The sequence below is a fragment of the Pyxicephalus adspersus genome, chromosome 3, assembly GCF_032062135.1.
Source record: "Pyxicephalus adspersus chromosome 3, UCB_Pads_2.0, whole genome shotgun sequence".
Lineage (NCBI taxonomy): Eukaryota > Metazoa > Chordata > Amphibia > Anura > Pyxicephalidae > Pyxicephalus > Pyxicephalus adspersus.
Genome location: NC_092860.1, coordinates 127,696,461 through 127,722,204, shown reverse-complemented (window position 1 = coordinate 127,722,204; position 25,744 = coordinate 127,696,461). Strand labels below are relative to the sequence as shown.

Genomic DNA, 25,744 nt, shown 5'->3' with positions numbered 1-25,744 from the left:
CTGCACATACTGCCCACTGACATACCCACTGCACTCCTCTCCTACCGGTTGTTTGGAGCTCCTTGAGACATACGAATTTTGTACCACTCAGATCAGTTTAGGTGACGCCAATGATCCTTCTGGCTATCTGTAAGGGTGACAATCTTCCCAATGGCCAGCAATGTAGAAGGTATTCTTCCTACTGACCTCCATATTAATATACTGTCAGCTGTGGATATAGTAATTATAGAAATGGTTCCATGAACACCTGAATGTTAATTCAAAGGTTCTTCCATGGTAAAAGGTCAAGACTGGTCTACTCTAATACCATCCATTCTAATACCCTCCACACTTCTCTCCTGTACATACTGCTTCTCTCCTCCGCATACTGCTCACTGGAATGCATTTTCCTGCACATAATGCCCACCTTCATTAACTCTACATTACTCCTTTGCACAAACTGTGAGCATTGTTTGTAGTATTCTCAACCTTGCACATTCTACAACAGTTTTTCATATAAATATATATATATATAGAGAGAGAGAGAGAGAGAGAGAGAGAGACAAAGCACCCAGCACATTCAATACTTTATGACTAATTATTTATAAGCATCCTAATGTTTTACAGTAGATGACCCCTCCTTTTCTAGATCTCTATTTTTCCTGAAAGATGCGTACAATCCATTTTAAGAGCCATAATATAATTTTAGGAGGTAGAAAAACTGGCTTAGGAGAGCAGATATAAGAAGAGTAAATTGGTGGAGCTGGAGAACACCTGTGGGAGGTGTGCCACTATTATGACAAATAACTTTAGCAAGTTACAGAATCCCTTAAGAATGTTGGTTAAACTGGTTGTACTGTGGACATTCATCACAATACAAGTGAACAATGCAGCACAGCAATGACCTCTGCCTTAGGTTTCTGCACTGCTAGAGGTTACACAGGTTAGCTCCGTCCGAAATATCATGTGCTTGTTATACTTATTCAAGACAAGATAGATGCAGAAAGAGGCGTTTAATCCCTTTGAATTAATCTTGTGCAGCGAGAAGAGATTGTTATCAGCTGGGCAGCTGTGCCCAGAGCATAAATGACTAATAAGCCTGAAGAAAAAAAAAGATTACAGCTCCAGGCTACCCCCTTCCACTTCCAATGTTCCCCCCTCCATTGCAGTGATGCCCCCCCAGGTGCAGGTGCATAATGCCTTGCACAGGGAGAATCCCCTGTGTTTTCTGGACTAATTTATAAAGCTGGGGGGGCATTAAACGTGGAAGACCAAAAGACACCTAGTGTTGGAAATGAAGCACTGGAGGGAACAGCACAAAAGATGAGGTAAGTGTTTCAACCAAAGCAAATCTTTTTATTTTTATTTCCTGTAGTTGGGCATTATGTTATCTGTACAATCTATTGTGTTTTGCTTGAGCTTTGCTTTAAAACATATTTTTCCTGGAATACTTTGTTAGGCTACAAGGGTTCCCATAATGACCGGACCTTTATAAGCATACTGTCATGTATTTTGTTTATTCTGAAAATCCTGGCTGCCTGGTAGTAATATTGGGCTTTCAGCTACTGGGAATTATTTACTAAATCTGCTTTTTATGGTTACTTAGATTAGTAAATAGTGTGAATGTTTAATTATTTGTAATATATATAGATATACACATAATCCCGCACAACTTCCTCCTATTTACTAAACTAAGTGCACATTAGCTTGCTAAGTTAACAACCTCTGCTACTAGTAAATCAACCTTAGCGAGTCACTGACCTGAAACATATAAGCAGCCAATGAACTCCTGAAGCCTGAGTTTAGCCTGAACACTGAATCTGCACACTTATTCTGGGTTAATAGCTCAGAAATTTCTAAAACCATGTGTAGCCTATTTATAAAGGTCACTAGTTTTTAGTGTAAATGTAAACATGGCCGAAAGTAGACAGATTGAAAAAATAACTATTGAATAATTGTAAGAATGTGATCCGTTACATGTTATTATACTCAATGAAAAAAAAGCTTAATTTACACCTTACCAGTTTTTCTTCCACACTTGAATAGGGTCCTCCTACTCAAGCAGACGTCTTCCCTAAACATATGGATGAATCAATGGGGAAGGCTTGATGGGGCTTTTATTCAATCATCAAGCCTACCCACGACCCCCACTGATTTGTGCTTTCCATGGTTTTCATGTTTATGTGTGGGTGTTAGTCAGGGCGGGCTGGATGCAAATATACCTTCAGCCTTACAACCTGTAGGAATCTGCATTCTATTGCTATCTGCACACACAAAGGTTGCTACCTTCCATGTCAGTGGTTTGAGTTCAAGACTTACTTTACCCACTGTGCACCATTTCTACTTCAAAATCCTCCTGCCTCACTGCAATAAAGGAAAACTTTGCAGCTGTAGGGGATTGACAGAACACTGCCTGCAAGGGTGATTGTAAGCTCTTTGGGGCAGGGACCTCTCCTCCTGTATCACTGTCTGTATTAGTCTGTCAATTGCAAGCCCTATTTAATGTACAGCGCTGCGTAATATGATGGCGCTATATTAATCCTGTTTATTAATAATAATAATAATAATAATAATAATAAGGGTGGTGATAAAAGAGAAGAGATCTCCTGTCTACTCCTACAGATCTGCCACCTCTCCTCTGCCCAAGTACTTTCCACAGAAATTGACTGTGAGCTTTGGCATCACAGTTAATAAATGCTCTGATTAAAGGGATAAAAGTTGGGTGAAAAAAAATCTTCATCTTATAGTTCTGCTTTAAAATATTGAATTTAGCTAACTTAGTGTTGACATCAGCAGAGCCACCACCCAGAACAGAATGTAATTGAATAAAACTTCTTCAAAGCAGCCGTATTTCCAAAAGATGATGCCGCAGTGCAGGGTTGGTAATATTCCACTTTCATTCCAGTAAGGGAGGTTAGATTGGTATAAATGTCTGATGATCAGTTAAAATACATTTCCCCCTTTTCTTGTAATACTGAAAGAAATATCAGCTTAGCAAAGGTCCCCATGCAGGATTCTCAAAAGACTGGGCTTCGTACGGTATAGAAATGGTCTCATATCAGATTCTGAACAGAATAGACCCCAAAAGAGTACAGCAGGGTGTCCATATCAGATATGAAGAAATAGGACCTTAAAGAGTATAACAAGGATACCAGATTCTAAATGGATTCAGACCTATAACATTAGAGAAGAAGTACATATTGGTTTCTGAAGGGCATGGTAGTGGGTACATATTAGGTAATGAAGGGAAAAGGACCTGAAAAACATTGCTTGGGATACATACAATACCCACAACAAAATAATAAGTTGTATATATCAGATTGTAAAGGTAATATGGCCTGAAACACTAGAGCAAAGTGTTGGGAAAGTGCACAGGATCTGATTTCACTAGTCAAGGTATTTCTGGACACATGGCTGAGCTTTTATTATTGTACTGAAAATGACAGGAACATAGAGACAGAGGGCAGAGCAAACTGGGCAATTTTCCAGGGCCTGCACCAAGATCCAAATTGACGAAATAGTAGGGATACAAGATGCTGGAATGCTGTTCTTTAAAGGCCCAATTTTGTCTAAAACAATTCATGGACCGGGAACAAAATTTACAAAGTGGCTTCCGGGAACAGGTCTTGAGAAAGGACACAGCTCTGCAGGTTAATTAGGTTTACTCCTGTTTTGTCATTTCCCAGAATAATTCAAGAGGAATACCAATTGCATTTGTTCCTGGAGATCAGAAGGGTAATAAGGGTGACAAAACCAAAGGGCTAGTTTGCTAACTCTGTTACAATGCTGATGAATTGTGTGCAACAGAACCATACATTGTTCTCTTAAGTTTTCACTTCTGTAAAGTATAACACACATACTTCCAGCACATGACTGGAGCCTGTTATGTAATACATTCTGCATTTTTCTTCTAATAGTTTTATTGACACATTATTTAGTCTTCATTTAAATTGCATAGGTCTTGTCAGAAATATCATCTGAAAATTCCAGGAAGTTACTTTTCTGCATTGAAAAACTTTTTTAGCCCCTAAAATGTGTGGACCAGATCCAATCAGCTTCTTCATATGTGACCACCGGTGGCACGAGTCAACAAGGAACCCCAAACATTTTTTGCAACCCTAGTCATGCTCTGCATGAGTCCCATTTCCATTAGCCCTCATTCTATTGAGATTTTGGGTTCCCTAACTGTGTAAGGGTTGTTCTCTTGGTGTGTTGGCTTTATTAACTGAGACCTATTGTGCTACAATGAGGGTGGACATGTGTGAGTGGTCTAGGGCAGTTGATTGGGCAAAATGTTTGCCCATTTGGTGCTGGTAATTTGGCCAAGTAGCCAATGTTCCTACTTATGCCCCATTTTTAGGATAATTTTTTAATTCACTGGTTTTAAGACTTTACAGACAACCTCCTAAATTCTTCTCAGTTTTTTCCATATATTTTATTTCCTATACATAGTTATGTAGAAGAGTGGAGTTAGTAAAATGTGTAATTTGCTAATTAATGTGGAGAAAGACTTTGATGGATAAAGAGACTCACATGTCATCAATGTAGCTGTATCTAATGTTAGAATGAATATTACACCTTTCTGCTTGTAGCTTTTACTATTTTTGCTTCAGTCTATTTACGTTAGCAGGAAAAAAATATTTTGCATTTAATGCAAATTGCTGCCCACAGGGTAAAAACAATACTCCTTCAAACACAAACGGGTGCAATATGTGAATAGGAAAGAAGCATCCTGATTGTTATAAAAGTAAGAGATAAATCCATGAATTTACATTTTAATGTGGAAATAAGCAGTTGAGCTTTGTTTGTGTTTTAATAGACTCCATAAATGTGCATTTAGTCTATGGGGTGATTTGAACTTACCAGCATGAGAAAGTTCTTGACCCAGTTGGGAGTGTCAGACTGGACTTTACAATCGGGTATAAAAACTTTTATTTTTTGAAAACTGAGTTGTAGTAATTTTTTCAGATAGTGAAGGTATGGAAAAGAGAAAAACTTAAAGCATCAGAACAAATACAAGTTGTTTTGAATCAGGTCTAGTTGGGAAATCCAGGTCTTGTATTTTTTTAATGAGCTGTACTTTACCTGTCAAATGGCTGCTCATATTTCAAGTTCCAATTCTAGGCTGAAATGGCTCTAGAATGGACCTCGATTGGAGCTATCCAACCACCAGTAGGCAGGACCCGCTTCACCATAACAGGAGCATGAAAGTTTAAAAAAATACTATAGGGTAAAAACTTTGTAAATATAGTATGCCTTTCTTTATCTTTGGCTTCTACCAATGGAATCTATAGAAGGGTGGTGTCACAAACCTCCTGATTCCTGGGCAATGCCAAGCATTCGATGTGCTCTGAGATGACCCTACTACAATGTGCTAAAGTGTCTTACAAGTTTTTGTATGCTCGGTATTCAATAGAATCTCATTGTAACTCCCTTAGTGTCGCATTCTGCAGTAGAAAGGTTAAAGCAGGTAGATATACTACTTTTTCTTTACTTACAAGGTTATTTTTCTATTTTGTTCTGCTATTGATTATGGTGTAGGGGGTCCTAATACTATAAATGTGTCTTGCTACAAGTTTGCAGTTTTTACAACTCCCATGACAGATTTTCCCTTAACAATATTTTTCAAGACTATGAATGTTGTGATATTTTTTTATATAACACCGAAATTTAATCTAGTCTCATAACTCCTTTGTTCACAGCTCAACATGATTGAAATTACATGTATCACTTCACTGCAATAACTCACTGCCAGTTAGTCTGTATTTATAGCTCTGCACCTTTGTGTACTTTGAGACGATGACAAAAGTAAAACATTGCAGGCCATGTTTCTTTTGGGATATATATATATATATATATACTTTTTGGAGTAGACATCAGCAACATTATACATCTAAATAAAACAAAATTTAGATATGCCAGAATATACAGCAACAGTATACTTTTTCTATTATAATTTTATTTTTTAATTTTTAAGTTTTGAATATGTGTAGTGATTAGGCACAGATAATGTCATATGTCTGCTGTAGAAGTAAAAATTTACTTTAGTCTTAGTATTAAGTAATAATTATTTTATTGTTATAGTTTTATAGCAGGCCACAAAGTAAAAGGCTTTATACCAAAAGTAATACAAATATATACATTAATGTTTCCAGTTTGAGCCAGCATCTCAGTCTAGGAAGTAGATCCTGATTAAGTCTTTCTTGTGTGTATTATCCAATGCAGTATTTGCACACACATGATAATAATAAATCTGGTAAAGCATGTGGTAAAGCTTTTGTGAACTGACCCCACGGCATTCTATACTGTGTTCCACAGTACTGTGACCTGGTCTCATTAACAGAACTTTTGAAAAACAATCTGTGCTGATTCTTGTACATGGATGTGTGTCAAAAGAATATGTGTTATCCTAGTTACAAACATATATTACTTTAGCTGTAGAATGTCAATAGGCAGGGATATTTGCTTAGGAATATCCATATAATGAGTAAGAGCATTGAAGCAGAGTGTCTCCACAATAGGCAGCGGTCTAACAGGTTCTCAGTGTTTGTTCTATGAACTCACAATAATATGCATGGTGTAGGACAGGAGGGGTAATGGAACATAAATACATAATAGCTCTTGTTAAACTGAGTTTTCTGTATTCATGTTATTTCTAGCATATCTTTTATCCTAGCACGTCTTTATAAATATGGACCTGTTTACACAACCTCAACTTTATGTTACATGCCATTTGTCTTTTCTCTTATTCTCTCTCATTCTCTGTCCTCTAGTCACAATAAAGGACCACAAAAATGGAAAAATCAATATGTTCTATTTGCAATTTACTACACCTGCTTAGATCATTTTGTTTGCCTTAGAAGCATTCTGAGTCTTTCAGCTAACTCACTGACACATGCAGAAATTCTCAGCAAATTTTTGTGCTAAGAACGACTCAGCTTTTCAGCTGTATTAATCAACATGTTTACTTTTAGTGTTCTCCTCAATCCAAGTAGAAGCTACCTAGTAAAATACTTCATCAGCCCCACTGCTGGGATCATAAAGCCTTGTAGCATGAACTTTAGTACTTTTATGTATGCCTCTCTATCACTTCATTTATATGGCTGATCTGTACTTAAGGTGACCCCATCTATCCGGAGGAGTAAAGTACTAGCCATAGTTATATATATATTATAGATGAAAGTAGTGCACATGCACAGTAGGAGCTGGATATGGTCAGGACTTTTGCTTCAAACACTGTGCAGAACCAGACAGGGCAGTACAGTAAAGATTTTAGAAGAATGGGTTCATAATATTAATAATAATAATAATAATAAACAGGATTTATATAGCGCCAACATTTTATGCAGGGCTGTACAGTAAATAAGGGTTGCAAAAGAGAGACAGATACAGACAGTGACACAGGGGGAGGAGAGGACCCTGCCCCCCAGAGCTTACAATCTGGTTAGGGTAAATGTTACTAGTAGCTGCCACCCAGGTTTTTTAAGTAGTCACCAGCTTTTTTCACTACTTGGGGCCTGCAGTTATGGATTTTCTCCATTATTTTTCTTGTCCTCACCTTAGAGTGTTGTTTCTACTGCTGAAAAAAGATCAGTGTTACTCTTTCTCCTGCACGCAATATTTAAAGTAGATGTAAACCATGACTGCATTATATTTTATTTGTTAAATCACTCTGCTTTATATAAAACTGCCATTCTTTTTTTTTTTTTTTTTTTTTTTTTTAATTCAGTTTTTACTTTTTTTTTTTTTTATGCTGTTATCTCCTGCAATGTGTTTTAGTCACTNNNTTTTTTTTTTTTTTTTTTTTTTGTATAATTCAGTTTTTACCTTTTTATTTTTCTATGCTGTTATCTCCTGCAATGTGTTTTAGTCACTTTGTTCACACATTTGTTCTAATTTATAGCTGTAAACCATTACTTTGGACAAGTATTATGGTGGTGACAAAGGTAGACCATGCCTGTGCAATGTATGCCGACACACTACTTATATTGCTTATTAGGCTAGAAATAGGAAATTTGCCTTATGCACTATGGCCTCCGTGTACACCAATGCCCTGTGTTGATGTGAATGTCTCAACATGCTGCACCAGGTTCCTGGTAATGTCACTTCTGCATCCTGAGCATTGAAATCCTGTGTTAAGAGCTTCAAAGTCCCGAGATTATGGGATTTCAAGGGCCCGGGCTATTCATGCAGATTTTAATTTTTCAGGATGTGGTGACATCATAAGGAATCAGGAAAAAGATGAGTAATTGTTCACGTTCTTCATTTAATATATTTTCTTTCTTTTAAACGCAGCAGGAAAGGAGACCTTGCATTTGCCTGACACACTTAAAAAGTAGTGCGATGAATAATATATTAATGCACAAAACATTGGACATGATTTATTAAAGCTCTCCAAGGCTGGACAGGATACACTTTCATCAGTGAAGCTGGGTGATCAAGCAAACCTGGAATAGATTTCTTCAGTAATTTGCTATTTGCCAGCAAACGTTTTAAATCCTGGACCGGGTCATTCCAGGTTTGCTGGATCACCTAGCTTTACAGATGAAAGTTTATCCTCTCCAGTCTTGGAGAGCTTTAATAAATCAGGTCCATTGTGTTTAACACATAATATATACCATGCTTCTGTTGTAAATTGGTCCTTGGTCAGGACAGGAGAGCATATGACAGGATGGCACAGCAGCACAAACTGCCCAAACAAGCAACTTTATTTTACACTTTATTCACATTTCTGCATATCAAGCACAAATATGAAATAAAAACACAAAGTTTTCTCATTGGGTGATTCTAGCATCTACATGTTTCTCTATTTCATGTTTCTCTCATCATAGAGTTGTACATTCCATAGCTTGCGTCGTTCAGAATAAATCTTGTGACACCGAACAACCTCACTGTTTTCCAGGCATGTTACCTGGTGGATTATGCATACTCACACTCTTAACTGATGTACACCCTGCTGCATTTCTCAACAGGGTTATAGTGGAACACAAACATAAAAGACAAAATAATTCCATAGTTGGCCAATGTAAACTAATCAAAAGTAAAAAAAACTGTATTATGTACTGCACCCTAAGGTGGTCATGTACCATGCAATATTTACAGTAAAACTGATTGAAAGTGTAAAGTGAAAGTCTAAACCCAACAAAACGTTTATATTGCAGTTTGTCAGCATTTAGATGTTGTAGCTGTATTTGTTAGCTTTTATTCACCTGTCGATCTGCCCAATAACACATTGGTATCTTTGGGTGGCAACACTCACTCACTAGATTGTATGGAGAAGCAGCATTATTGTTTAATGTGTCCTCCTAAATTGAAAAATCTTGCTTTGATCATTCAAACCGTAATAGTTTGCTTGTCTCATATAGTAAATATAAGCTATTTACTTCTGCCATTCTAAGTAGTAAAATAAGTTTGATGCTTTGTAAACAGGTCCACTACAGCTAAGAGACAAATAACAATGGAAGCACATTGCAACACAAAAGGTTTGGAATATGCCGTCATGTGTAAACAATGACTACCTTCTGAATAATTGTGGCTTAAGGTAAGAAGAACACACATGTATAGCTAGGAATACAATTTGGCCACAAAGAAAAATGAAGGTATAAATGAATCAATTAAAATAGTACACAGGAACAGACTATTGTTGTACCAATCTGGCAAAACAGATCCTCTAGTTGTTTTTCTCAAACACATTTTTTTAACTAGAATGGAAATATTGATTACTGTCATGCTAACTGAAAAATGTATAATGTGAACAATACTTCCCAAATCTTCAAATTAGTTTAATTACCAAAGGTGCTGTATATGTGGTGCTGTATATTTTTGTAAACATGAAGGAATGAAGTATATTCAAGAAAGTGTGAATAAATCTGTACTGTGTCATGAATGCACCCTGTAATACAAGTTTATTTGTAAGATGCTTTTATTCAAAGCATTGAAACTTATTTAAAATAGTCAATGTATATATATGCATTCTTTCCTACCATCAGACTGTCCAAAATGGTATAGGTTTTTTTTAAGACTTGTGTTTCTGATGTGTTGGATTCAAAGAAGGAGTTTTGCTCAAGGTTTACTATTGCCAGTCCCAAAGCTGATCATGCATTGCACATTTTCATTGTTTATTTTTTATATTGCATGAACAGGATAATCATTTTTGCCCTCCACCTGGTCCTAAATCTGCATGATAACATTATCCAATGTTGAACAGTGTCAATGGGCCTGATTAATTTAATGATCCCGAGACTGGAGAAGATAGACTATCATGGGAGAACATGGGTGATTCAGCAAACCTTGAATGAATCTGGTCCAGAATTTGCCAACTAATAACAAATTCTACCTTTCTAGGTTTTCAGCTCACCCATGTTCCCCCTTAATAGTCTATCTTCTCCAGTCTTGGAGAACTTTAATAATTCAGGTTCAGCACATTTGTAGTGACTTTTTTGACCAGGATTTGTAATAGATATAGTTACTTAGTTTGTTAAAAAGCTGTATATACATACATAGATGGGTACATTACCAACACAAATAAAGTACAAATATAAGCCTCATGGAAAAGCTTTACTTGTAGGTAAAATTTAAATCCCATTTTTAAAAATATTCCATGTTGTAAACTATACTTTTGTATACTGCCACTCTAAGTAAAAACTTCCTTTATGCTAACATGAGAAGGTGCCTGCAAGCAATTAAAAAAAAAACTCCTGTTCTAGGTATCCGATGAGCTTCATATCCTGGCCATGTTCATTAGGCAAAACTCTTTCCATAATGCAATGCAGTACCCCATAGCAGACAATTTATTGAATTCAATACTACGGCCAATAGCATGCCCATGTCATGCTAACCTGCTGTCCATAACAGTTCTCTCTAATTTCCAACTGGCAAGATGATTTGTTGATATTTCCAGCCCTTTGACTCTATGGGTCTGATTCATCAAAGTTCTCCAAAACTGGTGAACCTGGAATGGATCTGGCCCATAATTGGAAACAGTTGCCAAAAATAGCAAATTATTATTATAATTATTAATAATAAACATGATTTATATAGCACCAACATATTAGGCAGTGCCGTACATTAAATAGGAAGTAGAGAGAAGTATCACACAATAGAAGAAATCTATTTCAGGCTTGCTGGATCACCAAGGATCTCCCTTATTAGTCTATTCCCTCCAGTCTTGGACAGCGTTAATAAATGTGAAGGTATACATGGTTCTGCCTGAACTCCTATCAATAGGTTAATGAGGGCACTTACAAAGTCAATTGGGTAGTAGTAGGCAGGCAGTAAATCTAATTAAAATAAGCTTTTAAAACTTTTTAAAAAACTATTAGTATATAGGATGTAAGCAGTATCAATTAAAATCTTAAAACCATGTTTACACTGAAAAACTGAAAAATATTCACAAATAAGGTTCCTGGGCATTAGATTATCTTCCATACTTACTGTGTGTTATTAATTGGAATCTGTAACATTGATTTTCCTTTCCTTCTTTATAGAAGGCCAAGCCATGTTGATATCATAGAATTATCCTATACATTTTAGACTGAAATTCTTCCTATAAATATGTGTTTTTATGTTCTTTTTATACAAGTGATACACACAATTCAACCCTTAACTGCATCTTGCTACAAAGTTAGAGTTTATAGGGAAAGAAAACTGCTTTCAGTAGTTTAAAGTAGAACTCCAAATGACAAGATAACATACAAGATACAATACCAAGATGAATAGCCCAACATACTAAAACCAGCTTTGCTGTAATATTTAGCCTAATCCAGAGATTATCCCCACGGTCCTTATTTTTGTACTAGGTTGACCTCTGTGTTATGGACAGCGTCGTTCAACCCATACTTTCTGAGGCCAGGTCATCCTGGACCTACCCCAAGCCTATTACTGAACAATAATAGAAGAAGCAATGATTTCATCTCTGTCACCTTTTTCCTTTCTTGTAAGCATTTCTCATATTAACACTCTCTCTTTGTACAAAGACTGCAGGAGGCTGATACCAGGTCAAACACTGCTTGCATATATACCTTCATTTACAATGCACTAATGATTACAAAGCTGCATTGTTTTTTGCATTTATTCATTATCATATCAACAAATAAAAGCCACCCCCCCCAAAAAAGAGGAGACAAAGCCCGAGTCTTTTCTGTTGACCAGAATCAAAATAAAATTGTGTGAATACTGCCACTAGTTTACACAAATTATGAACCTAGAAATTTTTTATGGACAAATAAAAAAGCGGAATAGAACCCCATTATCTGTAAAAAAAAATAAAGATATTTAATTTTGATACCACTTGCAATCTATCAAAATGATCAGAAAATTTTCTGTATATCTGTAAAAAAAAATAAAATAAACCATAATTTAAACAAAACACTTCATTACAAAAATATTTTAATTTAAATTTAAAATGTGAAATATATTTATAAGTGCAAAGGTCAAAGGTTTATATTTTAGTCCTGTTGTATTTTTAATTAATAATAATTATTTAAAAGTCATGTAGCATTGGCAAATGAGGACAAAGGAATATCTTTTAGGTATAAACATCAAATAATGCTCTAAATAAATAAACAAACAAATTGGTTGGAAGTATATTTTTTATTCCAGAACATTGTTATTTATTTTCTGTAATTTAAATAGGAAAGTTTTAGAAAAAAAATATTTAATAATATGGTGTTTGTGGAAAAATATGGTCCCTGTTTAAGAGACCAGACTTTAAGACTAATGTGACTTTATGATATGAACTGATTTATAAAGATATGACACCAGTGTGATCATTTTATTTGTACAGTGATCCATACATTATATTACCAAATCATTTTTCTATTTAAACAAATTTGGCTCATGATTGATGAAATTTTAGATTTATTATTGTTCATTTTCCTTGTGTTGTGTAACTTCCTAGACCTTGCTAAAGTAATATTTATAGCACAAATTTTTTGTTCTATTTTAACTTTAAACACACTGATATTATTGGTCTTGTCTGTTAACTTAAAAAAAGCAGTGGCCACTTTTTTTCTTTTTGCATTTGTCTCAAGTGAAATTCTGCATTGGTATTTTGACAGGGTCATTTAATTGTCATATATTATAAAGTGTTCAGTTGATCATATTAGATTTTTTTGCCTACTATCCCCAGAAGGATGTAGATTAGGATGGTCGGTCTGTTTCTGGTGGTCATTATCATTATAAGTGACAATATGTGTGTGGGTGAATGCCACTAAATAAGGAAAGAATATCACAAAATCTTTTGTAGTCTTGAAATCAAAACTCTTAATGCATACCTAATCAAAAATGCTCAGCTTCTTCCACAATGTCACTAGCTAGGATCTTTTAACTTTTTCCGCTTTGCTTTGTAACTCATAACTTTATGATCTTTACAGTACGGGATCAGAAACATGTTTGCCTAAATGACACTCTAGACCTGATTTGTTAAAGCTCTCCAAATGTGAAGATACACTTTCATCAGTCAGGCTGGCTGATCCAGCAAACCTGAAATGGATTTCCTAAGTAATTTCTATTTGTTAGCAAATGTTTTCAATCCTGGACCAGATCTATTCTGGGTTTGCAGAATCCCCCAACTTAACTGAGGAAAGTGTATATTCTTCAGCCTAGGAGAGCTTCATTAAATTATGTGCTGTACATGGAAAAGATAAGATTTAGTGACCTCTTTTAGACCTGCAGTAAACCAATCAACTGCATTCCCATTTGTTCATATTCCCACTCCCAAATGGGAGCAGATGGAAATTAGATTGTGCATGCATTGCCATTGTGGTGGAGTTGCAGCACACTTCCTCAAAGCAACATGTTGCTTCTGGCTGCAGGGTTGCTTTTACTCATCACCACTACAGTTGCAAAGAGTTGACCTCCAGTGTGCTAATTTATCAACTGCCACTGAGGATTTTAGAGTTCCAATACAATACCTTTTTCATCAATTTTGACCTGTCTCAATTTTTTTATATCTTATGTCATTTGTGTTTTAGGGTTACTCCTTAGTCTAACACAACATTAGTCCCCTTTCTCCTAAAGCTACGTACACACTTCCAATTATTATCGTTGGAAAACGAACGACGAACGATCCTGCACGATATCGGCGAACGATCGTATAGCACCGATCCTGTACATGCAGATAACGACACGATCGTTCGCAGATATTGTACACACAATAGATGCGATCGTTTGAGTGATACAGGAAGTGACGTGCACGACAGGAAGTGAACGAACGTTCGTTCATCACGCATGCTCAGACCATGGACGATCAATGAACGACCGTACACACGATAGATGGTCAACGATCGTTGTCCAATCCGATCCGCCGGTCCGGTCGTTCATTTCCAGCGACTATTCTCGTTCGTCGGCGTCGTTGGTTACTTTTTTTACGAACGATTTTTGACCAATCAATCGTTCGTCGTTCGTTCGTCGTTCATTTCCAACGATAAAAATTGGAAGTGTGTACGCAGCTTAAGGGGTAAACAGGTTGTTTTACTAAAGGAGTTAAGTTCATTCAAGTTTTGCTGACTTCAATCACCGATCAATGCTGACTTCAATGTGCATCTAAAAATCATATTAGCACATGTTGCACAGAGTTAAACGAGGTGAAAATAAATTTGCTAAGCAAACATCCAACCCCAAAGATTTATTTTTATTGTGTCACTACCTTTTCAAATATTTCAATTATTACAACATTCATTTGGACACATATACATTTTCAAGTGAGGTGTCAGATTTAAATGCCAAAAAAGACATAATAAAGTGAAGAAATCCGAGAAGAAGGAAAAAATTTGGTATAACTGAGAAAGCAAATAGTAGTCAGGAAAATGTCACTGGCAGAAAATGCGGTAGGTAAACTTGAGCTTTAAATAAATATATTTTAAAATATTTCTCTAAGCCCTTGCCTGCAAAAGATTAATCCCAACTACTTTTATAAAAACAGCAACCCTTTCTGAACAATATTTCCCATTTTATAGTTTTTGTTTGGTTTGTCATTGAAAGCGTCTTGGGATTTTGAAGATTAGAAATAAAGCATTTTCAGTGCCATGTAGAGAAAAACACTGGCATGTCTCAGCTGGGATATATAAGACCTTCGTGATTGTCACATCTATCTACACCAGATCCCCAACCTTAACCTTTCCATGTCAACCTCTATATAAGCTTATTGTTGAAAATATCATGAATTTTTAATCCCTCTATTTTTAGTCATCTGTCTTGCTGTAACATACATTTTTATAACATGCCGCTGTTCTTATTGTGCTTAGTCTGGCCTTTTTTCTTCTTATCCTGTTAAAAGCTTTGACCTTTTACTATCAGTATGAGCAGAGTGAGTAGAATACAAGTTGTGGACCTGGCGATTTATGACTTTGTAAAGCTCGGTCTTAAACATCCAACCATGTATTTAGAGCCAAGAAGCTTGTGGTTTTCACTCAGCCCCGACCTGCCTTTCTACTTTCACTTCTTACTTGTGGTAATTGAAAGTTGTATAATGTCTCCCACAGGGATCCGATAGACAGAGTACAATTTTACACTCCATGGGTCGGTAGTTTGTCAAATTGTGCGCCTATGTGAAGCTGTTATCACAATCAGTGGCAGCTATTACACAGAACTGCTAACAATGTATGGGAGTTATATTGTTATCTGAGGGCCTGAAATGGCTTTGTAGTTTATCCACAAGGTACTGACTCTGGGAAGGAAAACATTTATATTTACTTGCCGAGTGATTGGAACATGATAAATCTATGACTGTACAAATTGTTGTCCATTACTTATTACTTTCCCAAGCCTTCCTTACAGCTAGGGTAAAAGGTTGTGATGTGTTTACATCTATCATTTCCTACCTTTTGTTTTTTTCAGTGCTTTCTTTCTCTATTGTTTGATTTTTGCTATGAACCTGATTTATTATAGGTATCCAAGGCTGGAGAGGATACACTTTCAGCTGTAAAACTTATTGGTTAGAACTTCTTTCACGCATTGTCATCCACGGTAGACAAAAGTATCAATAGTAATGGAAAGTATGCATTTAAAGTGGAACTATGGCTTATACTTATTTCTACCTTTTTTTCAGAAATACATATAGAGTATGTATCACTCCATTGTCATCTTCTGTTACTTTTTTTATTTCTTTGGTTCCTTGTTCCATAGACCTAAACAAACATTTGCACAGTGATTGGTATGGGGAGACAACTGATTCTCAGAGTCATACTCTCATGACTTAAAACTTTCTACCCGTCGTGCATGTTGACGTGTTTTATGACTGCTCTAACACTAAATGCTTTTTCTTAAACTACAAATCTGTTTCTGTATTAGTTTTGTCACGTTTTTTAACAGAACTCGTACATGGAGATTTATGGCCAAATGTTTCTATAAGTATTTGTATGAAATAGTTTATGATAGTCACACAGAAAAACAGTTTGCATTGTATGAATGATTTTTATGATGAAAGGGTGTGAGAAGTACATGTAATGACAGTTAACTGACAGACTTAGTATAGCTGAGAAGTAATGGAAAAATAGCATTAGTAAATAGCATTTGTGAATACAGAGAAGAAATGCAACTCTGTATACCTTATAATGGGTGAGAGGACACATTTCAGCTCTGGTTCTTGGTAAAGTTTCACATTGAGGTCCCTTACTCCTTATATTATTTTAATCATTATTATGTACTTATATGGCACCAATATTTATAAAACATCACTAAACAAAATGCATAGCCATGTCTCCTACTGTTCACAATCTGATGTCCTTTCAATAGTCACATATTCCTAACATTGTGGTTGATATTAAAGAAGTTCAGGCTGTTCATGCAAAGAAAATTGACTTTGAAAAGAATATCCAATCACATGCAAGGAAATAAGAAAAATAAATAATTTGCACAGAGCTTTACTTCTTTCACTCACAGTGAACTACCCATGGCAAAAAATAAAAATACTTAGCTATGTAAACAGCCTTTATTTATATTAGTAATAGAACTCCATATTATAAGGTCAGTTTAAAGGGGAAACGAGTTAACCTACCAGTATGTTTCTGAGATATGGAATAAACAGTTCAAGTGTCTGTCTAAAACCTTGGATCCTAGTGACAACTTGCTTATATGACAACAATATTGTAAAGAATGTTTTGCAATGTGTAGTTCCTCTTTATGTTACATACAGACTTTCCAAATTTCATATAACCAAATCACATGGAGTCTGATCGACCCCATCTAACATGACATTAACTCGGTATATGTTAAAACGCTGCTTCAATGCTTCCTGTCCAGTTCAGGTATTTTACCATTCTGAAAGGTTGGAATACTTATTTTACTTTCTGTAATAATGTTTCAAAGTATTTATATAGCGCCAACATATTACACAGCACTTTACAAACTCCATAATTTTGTCACTAGCTGTCTCCCAAAGGATCTCACAATCTAATGTCCCTACTATAGCCACATGTATTAATAAAGTCTAAGGTCCATTGTTTGGGAGGAAGCCAACTAACCTAACTGCATGTTTTTGTATGTGGGAGGAAACCCACACAAGCACAGGAAGAACCAGCAAACTCCATGCAGATAGATTGTTTCCTGGCCAAGATTCAAACCTACTCCTACTATTTGTACTTGAACTGCAAAGGCCACAGTGCTAACCTCTGAGCCACCATGCTGCCTTGTATTCCCTGAAATGAGCAGATATTCATACAGCTGTAGGTTTGGAATACCTTCATCTGTCAGAAAGTTACATATAGATAGACTTGTTTTATGGGGCTGCCATCTTATATTTTATGTCAAATAGGATCGTTTTATATTTGCAATCATCAGCAATTACCTGCACAGTATAAGAAGGAGTTGGAATAAAAACGGGCGCCCCTGTGAGCTAGTAAAGCTTTACTACCATGCAGATTACATAGATTGGGGTGATTATTATAGAAGAGTACAGCATTGGCCCCATTAGTGTATTTCTGCTCCTTCAATGTCCAGTCCCAGGCAATCCTAAAAAAAGCTGAAATGAGGTCTGAATTAGAAAACTGGATGGACTGCATTACATATTTTCTGACAAGTTTTTGCTTAGGTATTTCAATGTTGATTTAGCTATTTGCCTACACTTCCACTTTAAGCAAGAAAAGCTTACTTTACATGCATGACGTTTACTTCCAGGAATGAACAAGCAGGCTTACATACTAGGCACTATCCAGAGCAAGACTTTAACCATTTAATAATATTGTAGTGAAAACAATAAATCTGCAGAGTTTTTCTTTTATTTTGGTGGCCTTATCTGTGTGATATAAATCATGAATTGTCCTATATTTGGCTTTGATAATTCAGGTGAAACATTTCCTTGTCAGCATATCTTATTGTGCCTGGTGTTATTATATAAAGAAACATTAGTGATAATAATGATGGAACATTAGATGCTAATTTCAAGGACCACAGATAAATGAATTGGAAGTGAGTGGGTACCTTAGAGGAAAGGTAATTTGCAGAAGCGCTTTCCTGTTTGATGTGCTCAGTCAGATGGAAGCCCAAGTTTTTGAAGTCACTCTACAGTTATGGCATTAGAAATGTTTTCTTGGGGAAATATCTGATGAAAGGTATGTTAAATCACTGTAGCGGACAATATGGAAATTGTGACAGCCCCGTCGTGACTCATTAGAAGATTAAAGTACGGTAATTCTCTCTATATTATAATAGCAATGCACAGAATGGCCATTCTGAGGGAGATTTTATTGCATTGTGCATTTATTTGCTAATTTTACAGATTTGATTGCAATTACAGATTTGATTAAAGCAATTTTAGCACAATACAATAGCTGCCTATGAAGGAGAAATGTTATAAATAATGAACTTGACAGAAAGTGGATTATTTAGGTAGTGAGTTGAAATTAGGGACATATTTTTTTTTTTTTAATTGCCTTATTTATAAATGGGTGCCAATTTATAGTGGTGACTGTGGCTATGAAAAGGGGACTCACTTGCTCTATTCATGGAAATGGGGCTTCTGATTACGCTTGGTGTTCGGCTTCTGGGCATAACCTCTGGACATTTGGGAAAAAACAAATAAATTATAATGCCACTGGGTTTAAAATAAAGTATCACAAAAAAACATAAAGGTTTTATTTAAAAATAAAGTAGACAGAAAAAAAGGGAAGGAAGACCAGGAAAGGCAAAAAAAAGCAAAAAGCACAAAAACCTAACACACGCAACATGTATACAGAGATGAGTACATGATAAAAGCATGATATATAGTTAATTTGATTAGTTTAATTATATTACCAAGCTACCAAAGTAACTCACATGCTGTGGGGAATGGTTTAATAAAATAGAATCATGTTACCATGAGACATATTTTCAATAATTTATTATACATGGTGACAAATTCAAGAACAACATAAGGTAGAAGAGCTTATAAAATCCATAGACAAATAAAGATGAAGATTACAAGAGCGTCTATGTGCAAATAAATATAAACAGAAGCAGATGTACTGTTGTTTCTGTGGAATCAAATGCAGAATTTTCCAACATTCTAAAAAATGTCTAAAATAAGTATATTATTACTAGCAAAAAAATGGACATGATAATATTTTTGGGAAAGAGGTCACTGGTTTTTTAGTCAAATTATGTTTTTTCACTATTTGAACATACAAATAAAAAAACTCCGCATTTTGTTATAAAAATGGCGTATTTGACCTGCTTTGCATGTAATTTGAATAAACCATAATAGAACCGGCTGCGTTAAATGTAGCTTCTGAACTGCCATAAGTACTGCTCAATAAAAGTCAATAGGATTTTGCTGACCTGTATTAAATGTGCATTACAAATGCAAATCAAATGCAAGAAAATATCAATAGCTGTAACACTTTGTTCTTTTGCTGCAAAAGCATGAACCCATAATAAAGCAACCAATATAAAATATGGTAATTACTATTACCGTAATTAGAAAAGAAATACATTTGTGGGTTGTTTTTATTTCCTTTTGTTTTTTAACATTCTTTATTTAAAAGTTTTCATAGATTTTAACAGACGGTACAGACAAACATGGGAAACACCGTTTTTTCTAACAGGGTTGTAATGACAATATAAAAGTAAATAACAAAAAAAATCAAAGAATGCAGCACTAGGCCTCATTAATTGTATGGCAGAACAGTTAGTTACCATTACATGGCATGAGGTTGTGCAGAATTCCTAAGGTAAGTCAATGTACATTGCAGAAAAAGAAGTACTCCACAGTTCACTTGTCATCCTGTATCACAGTAACTATAATCTCAAAAACATATAAAGCATCTATACTCTGGGGTAATGGTTTGTTTTTCAATGATGTAACTATCCATCTTGGTAATATTAATATTATAATTATTATTATTATTAGTAAACAGGATTTATATATCAACATATTACGCAGCGCTGTACATTAAATAGGGGTTGCAAATGACAGACTAATACAGACAGTGATACAGGAGGAGAGGACCTTGCCCCGAAGAGCTTACAATCTAGTAGGTATTAATATTTAACTTATTTTGGAGGTTGACCACTTACCTAGCCAAGGTTGGGGGTTATATAAGGTGCACACAAACCCTCCACATATAATGTAAAAAATAACAATAACAACTCAAAGTACATAAAATAAACAATTCTACATAAAATCTCAGTTTCCCCAGGCTAATTCACTCCCTCCCACTCCATCATCTGTAACCAATATGTTCCAGCTTCACAGACAAAGTGTCACTCCCAAATGTTGTTGCATTCAGCAAAGCCAGTTAAATGCCTATTTACACTATGGACTTATTGCATGAAGTTGTAGGAATCGTTGAACCCTAAAGACAGAGGTCATGCCTTTTGCTGGAGATTCTCTAAAAGCTTAGTTTCTGTATCAGCACTTGTGAAACATATCTAAAAAGACACAACATAAACAACATCCACTGTATAATTCTTTGTGCAGTAAGTGCAACATTTTGTTTAATGTTCTACAATATACATGCCTGAGATATTTCTATTATCGCAAAGCATAACTAGTGTCCTTTAAAAAAAAACTATGACAGGGCTTAGAAGAATATCCAACGAACAGTTTGGCTAAGAATGGTTACATGACATAGCAAGTGCCATGATATTTCATATATGCCTATTTATTGATGTGGGTAACAATGGTTATGCTATTGTAATCACATGAAATAAACTATTGTGTTATGTTACCCTTTCTTATGTTTGAATCTAATTGCACACAAGAAAAAAATACAGAAATTAAAGAAAGACGGTCACATTATATAGAGCTGACATTACACAGCGCTTTACAAAGTCCATTGTCATAATGTTATGGTCATGTGTCATTAATGTAGTGTAGGGGCAATTTAAAGGAAAGTCTATTATCTAACTGCATGATTTTTGGGATGTTGGAGGAAACCAGAGTACCCAGAGGAAACCCACGCAGACACAGGGAGAACATACAAACTCCATGCAGTCCTGGTGAGGATACAAACCTGTGGCCTAGTGCTGCAAAGGCCAGAGTGCTAACCCCTGAGCCAACTATGCTGCCTACATTCTCTCTAACCTGTGGAGTGCACACCCATTAAAACACTATTTAGTTGAAGTTTGATCTGTATTAGGTTCAGAGCTATAGAATTCCAGCAGCATGTGTGAAAATTAGGTTGAGAGTGGATCTCGTATTTTTTCTGGGGTGATCACTTTGTTTGCAGTGGTCAAAATGTATTCTTCTAATTTTCTCCACACCCCAGAACTCAAAGGGGTAACTACAGCCATAGCAGATCATGTGGCTGTTATGGGACCCAGTAACAGCAGGGACTTAAATGTGTCTTCGATTTAGATATGAAAGTAATAACATTTGTTAAATACATCTATATAAAAGTATTTATGAAGTGTAGTTTTGAAGCCTCCATATATGAATTTGAAATCATTTAGCTTTCTGTATCACTAGAAGAATTGTCTTAGAAAAGAGATAAGAAAAGTGGGGGAGCATCTTAATGATTTTGTCACAATGCTTCATCACACAAATGTTATGGCCCTACCAGAACTAAGTGTTCCCGCTAGCATTATACACTGTATCATCATCCCAGCTGCCACATATCACAGCATGATTTGCCAGTATTAGAATCCTCACATGTGGCGGTTCTGTCATTTTAAATCCAGACACAGTCATTTCAGGGATGCATCACCGCATGAGTCTTATAATGATAAGAAAGGCGTTAAAATTTGCATGAGAAAATCCTTGTTTACATCTGATAAGACACAAGTTGGCTACTCCTTCCTGCATCAGCATTTTTCCTAATTAAATCTTGAAATGCCTTTGTAATTTAATTAAGTTTAAATTGGTTCTGCAGAGTCTTCCTACATACAAGTAAAGCATTGTGCGGAAAACAGAACTTTAAAAAGCAACAAAATACTTTTTTAATTTTGTCCTCATGAAACTATGTTGGCAAGTCAGGATTAATAATAAGTATTACTTTCAGAACACTAACAGAACCATTTTGTGTGGGCTGATCATCCTCATGCACAATAAAAATTAGGAGGTTTCTGATTCACAAAACCAGCAAGGGGATCATTGCAGTATGCATCCGTTACCCTCATTGTTGGTGTTTACGCATATATGATCTCATCAACCCCCCAGCTGTAACATGGGCCCAACACTTCGTTGGCGTTGTGGGTCTAAAAGTTTAAGTAAGCGCAGAGATGATTACTGTGCAAAGTAATGAATATTTCCTCAATTATCTGATTTGCAGAAAAAGGACCCTTTTATGATTTGTGCTAGTAGATAGGACAGAAAACTGGCCAGAAAATGCTCACCTACCTCCAGGTGATCGTTGACGAATGTAATGACTAGTATACATTACAATTTTAATTTCTGATCTCATAAACTGATGGTATTTGAAAAGTGTCTGGAGTGAATTCAGTACCAGACTGATTGCAAGAGACTAATTTTTGGGTTTTCAATTGGAAATTCAAGTAAATATCAATCAAAATTACATATTGTGTTCCTGGATAATCAATCAAATCCTATCCATTCAATTTCTTTACAAAAAAATTAACAAAATGATAGCGTATCAAACGTGTGTAAAGGTGAATGAGAAAATCTCTGCACATGCTTAGCTGAGTGTACAATCCCAGCATGCCAATGACTAAACTCCTGTGCACATGTGCACGAGATATGTGGTCAAGAGGGCCAAAGATCCCGAACCTGAAAAAGGGCCATTGTCAGCCCCTTCTGCAACAAGTCTGCAAACCTGCAATAAACATGCATGTAGACCACACTATAAATAAATGCTGACTCAACTATAAACTGATATTTTAGTTCCATACACGTATAGGGTTTAAATATTTAATGCCTCCCAAAGGATCTCGCAGTGAGAATTGTCGAATTCCATATTATGTATGATTTATGTATTGCATATGTCATGTTATCTTACTCTGGCAGGCTCTGGTTATTTGGTATACTAAACATCATGAAGAATGCATGAAGTGGAGTGTGATTATTAGTGGACTATTGGACTATTACTGTTGGAGATTTGTTGACCATCAAGAGCTTTGGGGTGGAGCTGACTTTGAACCAGGGCTGGTTTATGTTCAACTCTCTTATACTAAGCTCTCCAGGACTAGAAAAGGTTGACTATCGTGGGAGAATCTGGGCGATCCAGTAAATTGGAATGGATTTCTTCAAACTAATTTGCTTTTAAAGGTTTTCAGTCCTGGATGTGATCCATTCAAGGTTTGCTGGACCACCCAGGTTCTCCCCTGATATCCTATCCTCTTCAGTCTTGGAGATCTTAAAAATCAGGTCCATAATGTAAACTTGTTGGGGACCAGTTGGCTGAAGAAGTCATGTTTTAGCATCAGTGTGTGTGAACCCTGGCTGTCATACACATCTGCACAGTACTTGCTACTGCACAAGCATTACAATGATTATTGTTTTGTCATTTAAAAGTATTCTTCTAAGAACACAAGGAGAAAGGTCTGTGATTTGAGCACTGAATGGACAAGAATTTTGAAAATGACTCAGCCTATTGTCCTTCAGTAAGAGGTGCGTCATCTACTGTATTACCAGTGTGGTTACCACATGAATAGACACAGTTATACCTTTATATAACGTACAAAGTTATACTTTTCATAGAATGAGTTTCTTTGTTTGTCATGATTCATTGACAGTCTTATACATACAATAATTGTGGTTCTGTACCTGCCAACATACCAAGAGATGTTTTGTAAAGTCTTGTTTAGATAAGGCTGCAACTTTAAGCATTACTCTGGGGAAATACAAAAAACACACTGTCAGCTCAACTTTTTTATTAATTTGAATTAATTTAAAATCACTAAATGTGTTGTGATTACTGGTAGCATCATAGCAGAATTCATCTTATTTTGTCAGGTTTGGTAAGTGTTTGTGAGTCAATAACATATCACAGAGAAATTATATTGTGTTTGAATGCAGTAAACAAATGCATCTATCTTTAATTTGGTGTTGTATGTAAATTGGTCTGGTAATGAAAAGGTTAAAATGTCGATCCCTGATCCTAAAAGAATTACCAACCCCAAGAACAGAAATTTTATTTGTAGCAGCTAACCAGTCATAAATGTGTCAGCTGAAGTCTTTTATATTTTCAAGCATTATATAAAAAATATATATTTTTACCTGGTAAACCTGCAAACTTTTTTTTCTAGGTTGTCAATGCTTTCGAATAGCATTTAAACAAAAAAAATGCTGAGAAATCATGGCTCATATATGGAGTTTAAACAATGTCACAATCAATCAATTAAAATTTGTTTAATGAATATTGCCCTAATAACGGGCAGGATGTCGAAGATGAAATGTAAAAGGAATCCCTTTATGTATCCGTAAGGACAAACTCTAACACACATCCTTATAGTTATTTCATCTGTAGAAATATAAAAATATCTATGTCTAAAGAATTTAATTTTCATTTCCTTTTCAGCTAGTCAAATAGAAACAAAGGAGGGTGTGTGAGGTGTGTGCTAACCCTGGTAGTCAGGAATTTTCAGCCAACATGTAAATGATTTCCATTAAAAGTACAGAAGCCATCATTGTGGTTGTACAGAGGACCTCCTCCCAGTGAGACGGCCGTGTCCTGCACTTTGCATCTGTGATGTAATGTGTGCTCAGGGTGGAATATTTACAGTGCAGCTACAGCGGAACGTTTTGTTCATAGATGGTGGATAAGCCACACATACAACACACAGAACAATAATTGACAATACAGTATAACCTGTGCATCCACAGAAACGCGAGCTCTCAAATATTAATCTGTGGAAACAAGATGCTCCTAATTTTACTCCACAATTACATGTAGCCACTAATAATAACCCATGGAAACACAAAGTCCGTAATAATCTATGAAAAAAAGAAGCTCCTAATTTTACTCCATAACTACATGTAGCCAATAATAATAATCCATGGAAACACAAAGTTCCAAATAATAATCCTTGAAAACGAGAAGCTCCTAATTTTACTCCATAACTACATGTAGCTACCAATAATAACCCATGGAAACACAAAGTCCCTAATAAAATCTATGGAAACTAGATGCTCCTAATTTTACTCCATAACTACATATAGCCACTAATAATAATCAATGGAAACACAAAATCCGTAATATAAATTCATAGAAATGAGAAGCTCCTAATATAAATGCAAACGCAAAGTCCCTAATGCTAACCTATGAACACACGTATTCCCTAATATTATTCTTTGGATTCATGCAGTCCCTAATGCTAATCCCTAGAAATGCTTAGCCTATAGTAATAATCCATATAGACAAAAGTCTCTTATATTAATCAACAGATACATGTT

General features: G+C 35.6%; 1 protein-coding gene across 2 annotated transcripts in view; it reads left to right on the top strand.

Moving 5' to 3' along the window:
- Window positions 1-25,744, top strand: part of LOC140327134 (uncharacterized) — a 36,927-nt gene that overhangs the window by 3,318 nt on the left and 7,865 nt on the right. The window contains exon 2 of one of the 2 annotated variants that reach the window (XM_072406346.1): window positions 9,409-9,520. The exons of the other annotated variant lie outside the window; for it this stretch is intronic. The gene's annotated coding sequence lies outside the window, so the exon portion shown is untranslated. The remainder of the gene's footprint in view (window positions 1-9,408; window positions 9,521-25,744) is intronic. 2 annotated transcript variants of the gene reach the window in all.